At 35.9% G+C, this 12,523-nt stretch overlaps 1 long non-coding RNA gene across 1 annotated transcript; it reads right to left on the bottom strand.

The window, feature by feature from the left end:
• Positions 1-7,732: 7,732 nt before the first annotated feature.
• Positions 7,733-11,754, bottom strand: LOC140008590 (uncharacterized). Its single transcript, XR_011816094.1, has 2 exons — positions 11,211-11,754; positions 7,733-8,060 (listed from the first exon to the last, which is right to left on the bottom strand). It is a non-coding gene; the product is annotated as an uncharacterized lncRNA (long non-coding RNA).
• Positions 11,755-12,523: the final 769 nt, after the last annotated feature.

Below are 12,523 nucleotides of genomic sequence, written 5' to 3'. Positions count from 1 at the left end.
TTGGTTATCCAAAATTTGGGCAACTTTTTTCCTTCGACTTTTCTCATGCACAATTATAAATAATGATAATAATAAAATAATAGAAGTAACCTATTAAAAATAGTATTAAAATTGTTATGACTACCAAAATTATTTATCCCTTGTTGACTTTCAGGCAACCTTATTCTTACAAAATGATAGATTTCTGAACAAGGAATTTTTTGTTCTGTATCACTCCCTTCCTTATAAAGAACTCGTCCTTGAGTTCTAGGAAGAATCTCGAAATAGGAGCAAGAGACCTATCCAATGATCCTTCCATGGACTCTATATAGCCGAAACTTGCAATCAAACTCGTGTCTTATCAAGAACATGAAACCAAACTTGCAACCAAGCTTGTGCGTTTTATCATGAACATGACGATGCATAGTTGACCCCACCAGAATGTGAAAGCTAATAAATCTTCATCCAACAAATATACTTAATTTTGGCCTCCCTAGTGATATGAATCCGAATTTGTTCAGTCTTGTGAAAATTATCAAAACAAAGAAAATTGTTAAATTTAATCTCCACATCTTGATTGCTATTTTCTTGACCTAGGATCATGGTTCAAAGCCGTGGTCGCGGTCACGGTTGCGGCCCGGAACGTTCCACATCGGTCTCGGCATATCGGTCGCGATCTCGGTGAGACGTAAATTTTAAAGTATTTACTATTCTAAAAATTGTTAATAATATAAAAAAAGTATGCTAAACAAAAATATTAAAAAATAGCAAAAGAAATGGCCAAGTCAATCCGTCACGGTGTAACTCGGCCAATTTCTTGTCTTGACTCGTAATAACTCGGAGTGACTCGGTGTGACTCGGCCGAGTCAATCCGTCGCGGTGACGTCTCGGTCGATTTCTCGGCGAGTCAAATATCTCGGTATCGTTTCGTCACGGTATCGTATCGGTAGGGACCGAGACGGTGACGACTCGGCCGAGTCGTCTCGGTCTCGGCCGAGACTTCGAACCATGCCTAGGATAATGTTAGCAACAACTAATTTGACAGGAGGTGAATATGGTGGTAGTGAAAAATTTCATAAACTTCCAAGCCAGCATATTCATCCAATCTCCAGACTCCATGGTTGGAAAATCTAGTTTGGGCTCGTCAATGACTAAGGAGATAAAGATTGGATTAGCCTCTTCATTTTTAGGTTCACATATGAATTCATCCTCTGCGAACTTGGGCTCTTGTACTTCTAGTTCATATTTTACTGCAACAACTAGTGTTGTAGTTTTACGGATTTGGTGTTGATATTGGTTGATCCAACTACGATTCTCATAGATCTGACAATTATGAGATCATGGAGAAACTACACGAACATCAGGGCTGTTAGGAGCGAGTCTTCCGACTACACACCTTTGACATACAGATCTCTTGTTGTTATGTGAGTCCAACTATTGCGTGATCCCCAACATCTCATCAAGGGCACCATTTATGCAATTGAATTGATTATTGAGATCTTGCATCATTGTGGAAGCATCAGTGGTCATCCATGAGAAGCTTGCTTTGATATCGCATCAAAGATCTCGCATCACTGTGGAAGCATTAGCAGTCATTGCATGACAACCATACTTTGATACCACATGACACGGTAGCGGAAGCGTGAGAAGCAAAGAGGTTACCTGAACACCTCTAAACGAAAAACGTTACACAAATGAATCCTGAACATGAATGAGTAACGTGAGAAAACTGGTACAATTTGTAAACCAGCAAATATATGTATTTTTATTGGAGAAAAGTCTAAATACATATCACCTAACTAAGCTTATTTATAGGTTACAGAAGTTTAACCACAAAAGGAAACAAGTTAGACCTAAAAACCCTAAACACAATAAATACACATTCTAGACATGATTTGTTACACTTCAATCAGAAGCCTTTATTCTATAAGATGTGCTCACGCCTTATGTGAGGACTTGAAAATTATTTTATATTCTTCTTATAAATTTTCTTATTTTTGAATAAGTTAATTTATATTTTCTTTTAGACTAATTTACTTGCCTTAATTTCTTAAATACTTTAACAATTGAGTCAAGAGTTTTATCTTCTTTTTTTTTTAATAATTTGGTGCATGTTGGGTTTCGTAGTACATTATGGTAAAGTGACCAACTAGTGAGGTGTGTAATAAATTTGGTGGATGAGAGCGGGTATTACATAAGAGAAATTATATGATTAGAAGTGTTAATAGTGTATTAGAGGAACATAAACTAGTAATTAGAGACTAAGAGAAACAAAGAGATAAGATTGGAACTTGACCACGCCACTTGTCCTCGATCCAAGACTTCTTAACCAAGACTTTTCTTAGTAGTTATCTTACAAATTTAACCACTTTTCCTTCCATTTTTCTCCCATCTTGGCCGAACCTCTAGAGAGGAAAAAGAGAGAAGATAACTCCAATTCCTATCTTGATCTTTGCTTGATTTGGAAAGAAAATCAACAAGAACCCCTAATCTAATCCCAAAAAAACTGCAACAAGTGAGGAGGTGGGCTTGTGGTGAAGTGATTTAGGAAAGAAAACTCTTTTTTTTTTTTTTTTTTTTTTGCATTTTCCTCTTGGGGTTTGAAGGTATCATGCTAAGAAACTTCCCTTCTCTCTCTTATCTTGCATTTTAATGCATATATGACTTGATTATGGAAGTTTTGTGGAAGATTTCACGGTTTTGTGAAGTTGGTTGAATTTTCCAGGTTTGATTTGTATTTTTCCAGCCTTGAGATGAGAATTTCTAATTTTGATATGAACTTGTGAGCTTTCATATGAGAATTTCTAGTTTGGATATGCACTTTTAGCTTTGCTATACAATTTTCTAGCTTTAGTTTGCAATTTCCAGTTTTAGGGTTCAAATTTCCAGCCTTGATATAGTTGTTTATGTGCTATGTATATGTCAAATTTGGTTAGCTTTTGTGGTCTAGAACATGTACCACTTGTCCCCTATAACATGGGGCCTTGATTAAGATTGGTTTTCCATGAAATTAGGATTGGAATTTGGAGGGTAATCTTGAAGAAATTAGGGGTGATGCTGGTGGTTTTTCTCTCTTATTGCTTAAGTGAGCGAGAGTGAGGGTTGAGGTGTGAATTTAGGACAGTTTGGACTCACCTTACTTAAAGTTGGTTAAATCCACCTTGATTGTGACATATGAGCTGGATTTTTGCCAAAACCATGCATTTTTCAAGGAGGAAAGTAATGGTTACTTCAAGCATGTTTTCTAGTAGCTTGTATCCGATTTAAACTTGAAAGGTTTAATCGCTTTTCTTCCAAAGTCATGCACATACCTCACATATGTTTTGCTAAGTCTCATGGGTTACATTTACATGAATTTTCCTTTGATATTGACAAGAAAAGGTTGTGCATTTTGAAACCCTGTTTGATTGTATCTTGGTATACGATATTTACTCGCAGATTTCGAGAGTGACCAGAGTGTAGGATCTAAGCTTGACATTGATAAGCCATGAATCATTGGTGAGTGTTTCACTTGTATGTTGCGACTTGTTCCTTGATTGAAGTGAAATCCTGCTTGCTTCTGCTCGTTTGTCTTGAATTTAGTAGAGTGAGCGTGCACTTTATCATACTTGCCCTAACTTGACATTGTTTACGTATGAAATGATATACGCGTGCTTGATTTAAACGTCGGTTGAGCATGTTGTTCCATCGGCTATATGATATGCTTGGAATCCCAAACTCCATTGGCCAGTTGGTCAGATCGAGCTAGCAAGGATTTGGTTGAGGTGACTGACAAACCATGGGTCCTGTATCTTATCAATGACTCTAGTATACTCGAGTATTACCCTACTTGTTACTTGATTGGCGTGCAGACCTGGTGTAGGGGGATGATCAGTGGACAGAGACTAGCATGAAGTGATGATCTACTGGATCTTGATAATGTATTCCAAAATTGATGGAGTGTCAATGGTTGTGAGACAAGCGGTCAATGCAAGAGAAATATATCCTTCCACTTTAAAGTGTTACTTGTTCCTTATTTGTCTGTTATTGATTTGTTTAGTTACCATTATCTTACTTACTTTGAGATTGCTACTTGGTTTGCATGATACTTGGAATCTGACTGAACTATAGCTCATCCCATTAGTTTTGTTTTCCTTATAGGGGGCGAGAGCAAGGGCGTGTGATTGGGACGGGCTGGATTTATGTCTAGATCTCTTGACTATTATATTTGTAATAGCACTAGTGTTCATCTAGGATTACGAACTCAACTAGATTTTGAATCTTTTGTCACATTATGGATATATATGAATATTCGAAGTAATCACATATGTACACACACACACACATATATATATATAAAGTCTAAAACAGCTGCTCCTCTTGTTCTTAAAGTTATGATTTGTGTTTTTGATGGATGTGAGTGAGTCCTGACAAGAGTTAGGCAGATGGTTCGCTAAACTATGGGGTACGTCCCAGGAGGAGGTGTGATCGTCACACTTATGCTTGTTTGTTTGTCTAAAATCTATGCAACTTCTTCTTTCCTTCGACTTTTTCTACGCACAATTAAAACTAATGATAATAATAAAATTAATAAAAATAAACTACTAAAAAAACTATTAAAACTACTATGACTATCCATATTATTTATTCCTAATTGACTTTCAGAATCCATTGTCATCCTACCTTTGGATTTTTAATTTCTACTTCAAAAGAAGTCATATTTGCTTCAATTGTTTTTAAGAAAAAAAAATTCCTCGGAACAAAAAATGGAGTTATACACATAGGAATAATCAACAATAGTTATGCTCTAGAATTTAAATTTAAAAAAAAAAAAGAAATATCACTAATACTTTTTTTATTCTTCCTAATTTAAAAATAATGTTTTGAAAATTGGACCGACAGGTCAGTTCGATCGGTTGGACCGTGAATCGGTTATGGTTTTGATCAATTCATACTAGACCTAAAAATCGATCAAAACCGTATGAAAAATTTGAACCGTGTGTACCGAAATGAACCTTGAGCTACAAGCTTTTATGTTTTTGTCAATTAAACTAAAAAAAAAAAGAAAAAGAATAGTTTTTTTTAACCCTAAAGGCTAATCACTAAAATTAATCATTGAAAGTCCCAGTTCTTTGGAAATGTTTATGCTTTTATTAGATAATGTCTTAAATTAGCCCATGGGATGTCTTATTCTGTCAACATATATTCATATATCTTATTTTTTTAAAAATCATTTAACTAGAGTTAAATTGGTTAGGATGATTGAATCACAACCCAAACACCTTACCAGTTCACATAACGGTTCGAGTTTTAAAACATTGCTTAAAATTGATGACCAATGATTTTCTTTAAAACATCAAACACATTTATCTTAGAAACGGATAGTGAATGACAAAATTGTTTGCGAAATTGTAATAGACTTTTATTTTTTTGGCTACTTACAAGCAATCTCTATAAGTTTCTGTTGTTGCTTAATTGATGATAAACTATATTATCAAATCTCCCACACAAAAAAAGGAAAATAAAAAACAATTAGATGAATGGCACAATATTTGGCATAAAAAATCTAAAATATATATGGCTCCATTTGGATTTTTCATTTTTTGAAAAACAAGTTTTTCATATACATTGCTATAATAATACACAACAAAAACACCACATCCATACAATATATCAAAAATAACTCCAAATAGACAAAAAAAAAAAAAAAAAAAAAAACTATACCACCACCAACCACCAAAAACACACTACCACCCGCAGCACTCTTTCCGTCTCTCTCCTCCCCCTCCTTCATTCTTCTTCTTCTTCGTCATTCCCTCCCCTCCTTCTTCCTCCCCATGCCTCTCCTGCTACACCCTCCCCCTCTCCCATCATTACTGGATTTGGTCGTGGGCTGTGACCAAAGAAGGGGGAGGGGGAGAGGGTAGGGAGGAGGTTGGAGGAGAAGGGAGGGGTAGGGGAGGAAAAGGGAGGAGAATAAAAGAGAGGAGAAAGGGGAGGGGAAGAGGGAAGATAAGGGGGAGAACGGGTGGTGGGATAGTGGTGGGTGGTTGTAAAATTTTATAAAATTTTAAAAATATTCCATTAAAATTTTAAATTTTAAAAATATCTCAAAATATATTTTCAAAAACACCATTAAAAATATTTACAGTAAAAGTTTTTCAACTACATTGTTACAGTAAAATATTTAAAAAACACTCTAAAAAACAGCTAATCCAAGTTGTGTTCAGAGAGAGAGAGAGAGAGAGAGACTGGTCAGAAACTGTCCCGAAGAACAAAGCAACAAAAAAAAGTGTAAAGAACCAATCCCAATTGTGACGTATAAGAAGTAGCAAGGAATCTCAAAAGCACCAAGTCCATACAGGCTAAATTCTGTCACCACAGACTTTCACCATACCAGCAATTGCATCCATAAATCTTATGGCATCTAAGATTCCCTAGAAACAGCACAAGTTTGACACCTAAAACAAGACATTCACTCAACAAATGCCCACATTTTAATTTCTCTTTTTTTTTGTAACAATTTAATCCCTCTTATGTATGTATATAGAAACCATTGATATGTCACCTGAATAACAAAATAAAATGTCTTCCCAGTGTTCTTCCACCCAACCCCCTCCTCTTCCCTGCTCTCCTCCCATCCCCCACACACCCCGCCCCAAAAAACAAAAAAAAAATGATGAAAAGAGTAATGATTAAATGGTTTAGGAATAGAGAGCTTGCACTATTGCACTAAAACCTAGAACCAAAACAAACTAGCAATAGGGTCTTGGCATGGAATAATGATAGCCCTTACCAGGATATTAAGAATGGGATTCAAGTTCTCATTCCTTTCCCGTAAGGCTATAATGGAGTTAAAAAAAAAATCCTTAGAAAAGAAAACAAACACTTGCCTACGCAAAAAGTAAAAATTTACCTTCCTATTCTTGAACACGCTTTGCATGTTATTGACATTAGCTGGTGTGGTGCAATTATACCAGCAAGGTGGAATTGAAGGAGGCAGACTAATGTTACCGCAGAGAAGAGATGGAACGCAAAGATATCCTCTATAGGGGACCATATATATATAATGTACGTCACATGGTGTCCATATGGGATCATTTGCAATTTTTAACGCCACTGGCCTTCTATAAACTACTAATTAAGATGCATATAGGAAAAAGGAAATCCATCTGACCTAACAATCTCATGTGAGTTATACGTGAGTTATACCTGTTAGGTTGGATGTTTCCTTATATGAAAATTTTCATGTCTGTAACCGCTGTAAGTAAACAACTCCTTTACTAGTTAAACATGTTTTCCATTATAAATGACTTGAATAGCTAAAATACCTCCTCTTAAGCAAACGCCAAAATCCAACCTTGCCTACAAAACAAAAGAAGTCAAAGCTTGCACAAATTTGCCCACTGTTACAAAATGGATCAAAGACCAACAATGCCAAAGGCCAAATTCTAAGAAACAATAGATTCTATTCCTAGATTCAATAAATTTTATGCTTCCAACGACATGAGAAAAAAGAAAACATGAGCTAATTAAACTGCCACAATGGCAATGGGATTCCAAGAATGAAATAACATTACCATCAGTCATGTGGTACATGACCAGCCTGCTTCTCATAATTTGATTTATCTGTGCCCTAGTCACATCCAGTTCTGACCTTTGCGCAATTAACAGGTTTCGTGCCTCTCCAAGTTTAGAGTAATAAGGCATCCAGTGTGAACAATGCCAAAGACTGCCCTTCTTCACTGGGTCTAGTGTGAATAATGCCAAAGTGTGAAATAACATTACCATCAGTTTAAGTAAATTATTAACTAGTGTCTCATAAGATTTTATATTGTTCATGACACTGCAACAAAGCTAGATAGAAACAACAAAAAATTGTCATTCATTACTACTGATCACGCAAAAAGGTTATCCTTTTTGTCATTAGGTATGTCCTACAACATTTTCACCCTCCAATCTAGCACAGCCCTGTTCTCATCTTCAGGAACATGCACCAGGGGTCTGTAGCTTTCAATTTCTCCATCACTGTTAATTATGTCACTTTGCTCGAACCTCCCTCTCAAGTCTAATGTTTCTGTTTGGCCCCTGCTTTTTGGTGACTGCAATATACCCAAAGAAGAAATTTATTATAATGAGAAACAAAACCATTTTTAAATAAGTTTTAAGTGTTACTTATGCCAAAAACTATTGATTACTACAATAAGATATGCACCAGGATGAGCATCGCTAGAGTTAGCATCTCACATTTTCAGATCCATCATTAGCAACAGTTTGCACCTATTACAACCATAAACCAATGAGCACACTAATTACAGAATGCGTTGGAGAGCCTGAACAAGAATATGCTGAATTGATTGACTTAATATCATGTGAGAGCCAGCATCATGATCATTAGTTATCCCAATCCTTCTACCTGAATTTTGATTTAAGACTCGATCTATAACTGGAGTAGCCACCTATAACCGCAACAGAAATTAGTCTAAGATTGAGTAAGAATATAGTTTTTTTTCCCCTAAATAGTGTAGGGCACTAAATAATTTTGACAATAATATGCTGAATTTGTTGATTCTACTGTGTTAGAGCCAGCATTATGATCATTAGACAGCACCAATCCTTCTAGTTGAAGTTTGATTTACGCCTTGATTCAAGGCTGGAGTAGTCACCTACAACCACAATATAAATTAGTCTAAGATTGATCAACAATATCCCGTTTCACTACATATTGCAACATACCAAATTGCTTCAAAGACAAACTGTTGAATTCTCAACTAAACTGATTTCAAGCCACCATTTTGTTCACGCGACAGGGGAGTCCTTCTAAATGATATTTGATTGATTCCTTGATTATAGGGGTATCCATCTCCAAACACAAAAGAAATTAGTCTAAGCATTATTAACAATATAGATTTTTTTTTTCAAATACAGCTTCAAAAAGAGCAAGAGGAATTAGCTAGTTAACTATGTTAGCTAATATTTTGTCCATTAGCATGCAATGGGGGTCTTTCTAATTGATGGCTGATTTACTCCTTGATTCTGAGTTGCAGTAGCCACCTACAACCAGACCAGAAATTAGATTGATTCCCAATATCAATGTAAATGTACTTCACCTACTACTTGATCTTGATAAATGTACTTCACCTACTACTTGGAATCAAAAGCATCGGGCCCTGGACCAGTAGATGTGGACAAGTTCATGACCTATCTGTTGGCTTTGGTCTTAGTGACTCATATGTGAGCCTTCAACTTCTTGGATTCTTTTTCCACCATCTAAAAATCGTGTTTTGTAAAACCAGTATACAGGCTGACCTTGGAGCTTAGACAAATGAATGATGTCTGAGCCTCAGCTTGCAAGTAGTGGAACATTATTAGGGAATGAACTGACTGATAAAGTTGTTTAAGATGAGTCTACACCCGCATCCAACTGTGCAGCACCTTGCAAACTGATTTCAGTGGCTGGTTGGTCCAGCCTGCCTGTGTAGCAATCTCAGACCTTTTCCAGGCATCTAAAACTTTACATTCCAATGTTATCAAAATATATTTAAATTAATGTAAGATGTATATGGACAGTAAAGATTGAAAAACTAACGTCCAACTAGAATTTGCTAAGTAGTTCAGTGGTTAAAATACAAAATTAATAGACTAGATAAACAGCAAGGACAAAATAAAACATTGGCTATCAAGCTGCCAACAATTTGATTATCAGTCTCATATACAAGATGTCTATCTAATATATGGCTTAACACACGATTCATGTTCTTCAAAACAACGTATAGTAAGTAGCTTTGCTTCCTTAATCTATCTAACCATCGGAGGTAAAACTAGAACAATCTTCGTCTTCACTACAGCAGGTCTCACTATCCTTATCATTAATGAAATCATACCATTCTAGTTCAGAAATGCAAAATGTTCTTCGTTCCATAACATCAACAATCAGCCAAGTCTATTTTAGTAAGCATTGTTCTCATGTTTTAAGTCCAAGTAAGTGTTTGGCCAATTAGCCACATAAGGCTTGTACCAGCTGAAGCATCTTCTTGGTATGATAATTATTTTTTTCTTTTCAGTACATTAATGGTAAAGTGAAGCCATCACAAGGTTGAAAAGGTGAACATGTCAAAATTAGGATGCTCCTTTCACCAGTTTATAATAGAAGTAAAACAAAAGAAAGAAACACAAGCACAAATAAAGAAACTCTCAACCCATCATTAGTTGTGTTTTAGACATTCACACAGACACATGGTGGGCACAAAAATTTTGTCTAAATTTTACACTGAGTTTGTTACCCCAAGCCCTAAATTTATTTCTGACAACCCATTGTTGTCACAGTTTGACCAACGATTCCCAAAAATGAATCAAAGAAAAAGAAAATGGAAAAAAAGGGGGGAGGGGGGGAGACAATCAAGGCACACTGACGCATTTATTCAATGCGCAGCAAGTAAAAATGGGAATTAAATACACAAAGAAAGATGAAATAGTTACCAGTTCTCTTTCACTGAACATAGCTGTTGCTTTAATTCATACTTCTGCAAGTATGAAATGAAGTGCATGCAAATGATTTATGGCTAGTTTGGGAGTTTAGGAAAGAAAAGAAAAGAACAGAAACCTTAAGTTAGAAAAAAAAAAGGAAAGAAAATATTGTAATATCTTTTCATGTTATTTGGGAGTAGGGGTGGCAATGGGGCGAGGGTGGGGCGGGGGACGTTGTCAAATAGCTCCTCCGATCTCCCGCCCCATCCCCCGCCCCTTGCCACCAACTCCCCGCCCCGTCCGGCCCCGTTTCCCCCGCGAGGAAAGAAATCCAGAAATAACATAAAAGAGAAAATTCAGAAATAACAAAAGGCAAAGATCAGTGGAAAACATAAAAGAGAAAATCAGCAAAATGAAGGGAAAAACAAAGCCATGGTTGTTGGAACTACTTATAAACGATATCATAGGACATTGAAAGAATTCTTGTTGCATTAGACTCTAGTATTTACATTTTCATTAAGGCTTTTTCACAAACATCTTATATGCACACAAACAACTATCCTTTGTTTGATTAATTTCAAATTAAAGCTAAACCAAAAATTGTAACAGTGCATTTACAATACTAATACAGACTAACAGGATAAAAGGGGGAAAAATCAGCAGTGAAATTTAAATACACAGAAAGGTTAAAAAAGTTAAAGCAAAAGTGGTCTGAATAAGAATATTCCACGAGTAAATGAGGGGAAAGAACGAAGAAAAAATAGCAAAATTTGGCAGTGAAATACCTTTGAGCCTTTTCTCGTTTGAGGAAGCGGAGAATTAACGGAAAATTTGAGAAGTCAACGGAAAATCAGTGCTTTCCACAGAAATGCTCTTCTAACTTGCTACTAGACCAGAAATTCAGTTGCGACAAACATATCAACTCGATCTGGGATTCTGGGTTGGGTAAAATTTTAGGAGGATTTAAACAGAGAGGATGAGTTTAGTTGAGTAGTGATTAGAACTGAGGGGAATGGGAGGCGACGGCGGTAGCTGCGAAGGAGGGAACGAAGGAAGAACTGAGGGGGAAAATAAGGGGTACCTCCCCATCCCCCGCCTCATTTATACTCCCGCGGGCACCTGTCTCCATTGCCATCCCTATTTGGGAGTTTTGGAGGAGAAAGGGAATAAAGTAACTTTCATTTGTTTGGAAGTGCAGAAAAGTGAAAAGAAAAGATTTTATTTTACATATCCTTAAATCTTAAGATTACATGAGAATTCTATTAGGTTATATGGTTATATTGTAATCTTTTAAAGATAAAAGCGGCATATGATAAAATTCATTTAACCCACTCCACTTTCCCCCTTTTTCACCCGATTTTGGACTGAAAGTCTTTTTGACTTGGAAGGGACATAATATCCTTCCGTTTCTTTTCAATTCTTTTCTATCCAAAGTTCCAAATGTGAGAAAGATTCAACTTTTCTTCGTAATCTTTTCCTTTTTCACCAAATCTGCTCTTCCAAATGAGCTATTAGAGTCTCAAAATGCAATCAGAATAAATGAGACAGGATGAAATAAATTAGACGAAATGCATATGGTTTTAGAAATTGGAATCCCAAGAATGAAATGAGACTGGAAAGTATGTTATTCAAATACAAGAGTCAATGTATTCAGTTAATTATGAGTTTATTTTTTATACACACCCAAATGAAAACCCCTTCTCAATAATTAAAACCTGGGTCTTCGGATTACCTCAATAGCCGTCAAAAGAAATTGAAAGCAACTAATTAAGACCCTTCTTCATTCTTGCTCCTGGTAAAAAAAGTATGGATGGTTTCAGTTCTGGTCACCATCATGGTACTATCATGGATCAAGACAGGCGTTTAGGAGGATCACAAATTGCTTATAAGAATTTTTACACATCACCCACCAACACAACCCTCACATCATCACTTTATGAGAAAGTGATTCATTCTTACCAGCTGAACTAAGACTCTGTTTCATAACTCAATTCAGCACTTAAACTTCATGAATTTAAATCTTAACATATTCAAACCGTTTGATAACAAAAAATTGAACATCTAAATTAATTAAATGGAACTGAATTTTTTAGATAAA

This window comes from Coffea arabica, chromosome 6c (assembly GCF_036785885.1).
Source record: "Coffea arabica cultivar ET-39 chromosome 6c, Coffea Arabica ET-39 HiFi, whole genome shotgun sequence".
Lineage (NCBI taxonomy): Eukaryota > Viridiplantae > Streptophyta > Magnoliopsida > Gentianales > Rubiaceae > Coffea > Coffea arabica.
This window is presented reverse-complemented; position numbering and strand designations above follow the sequence as displayed.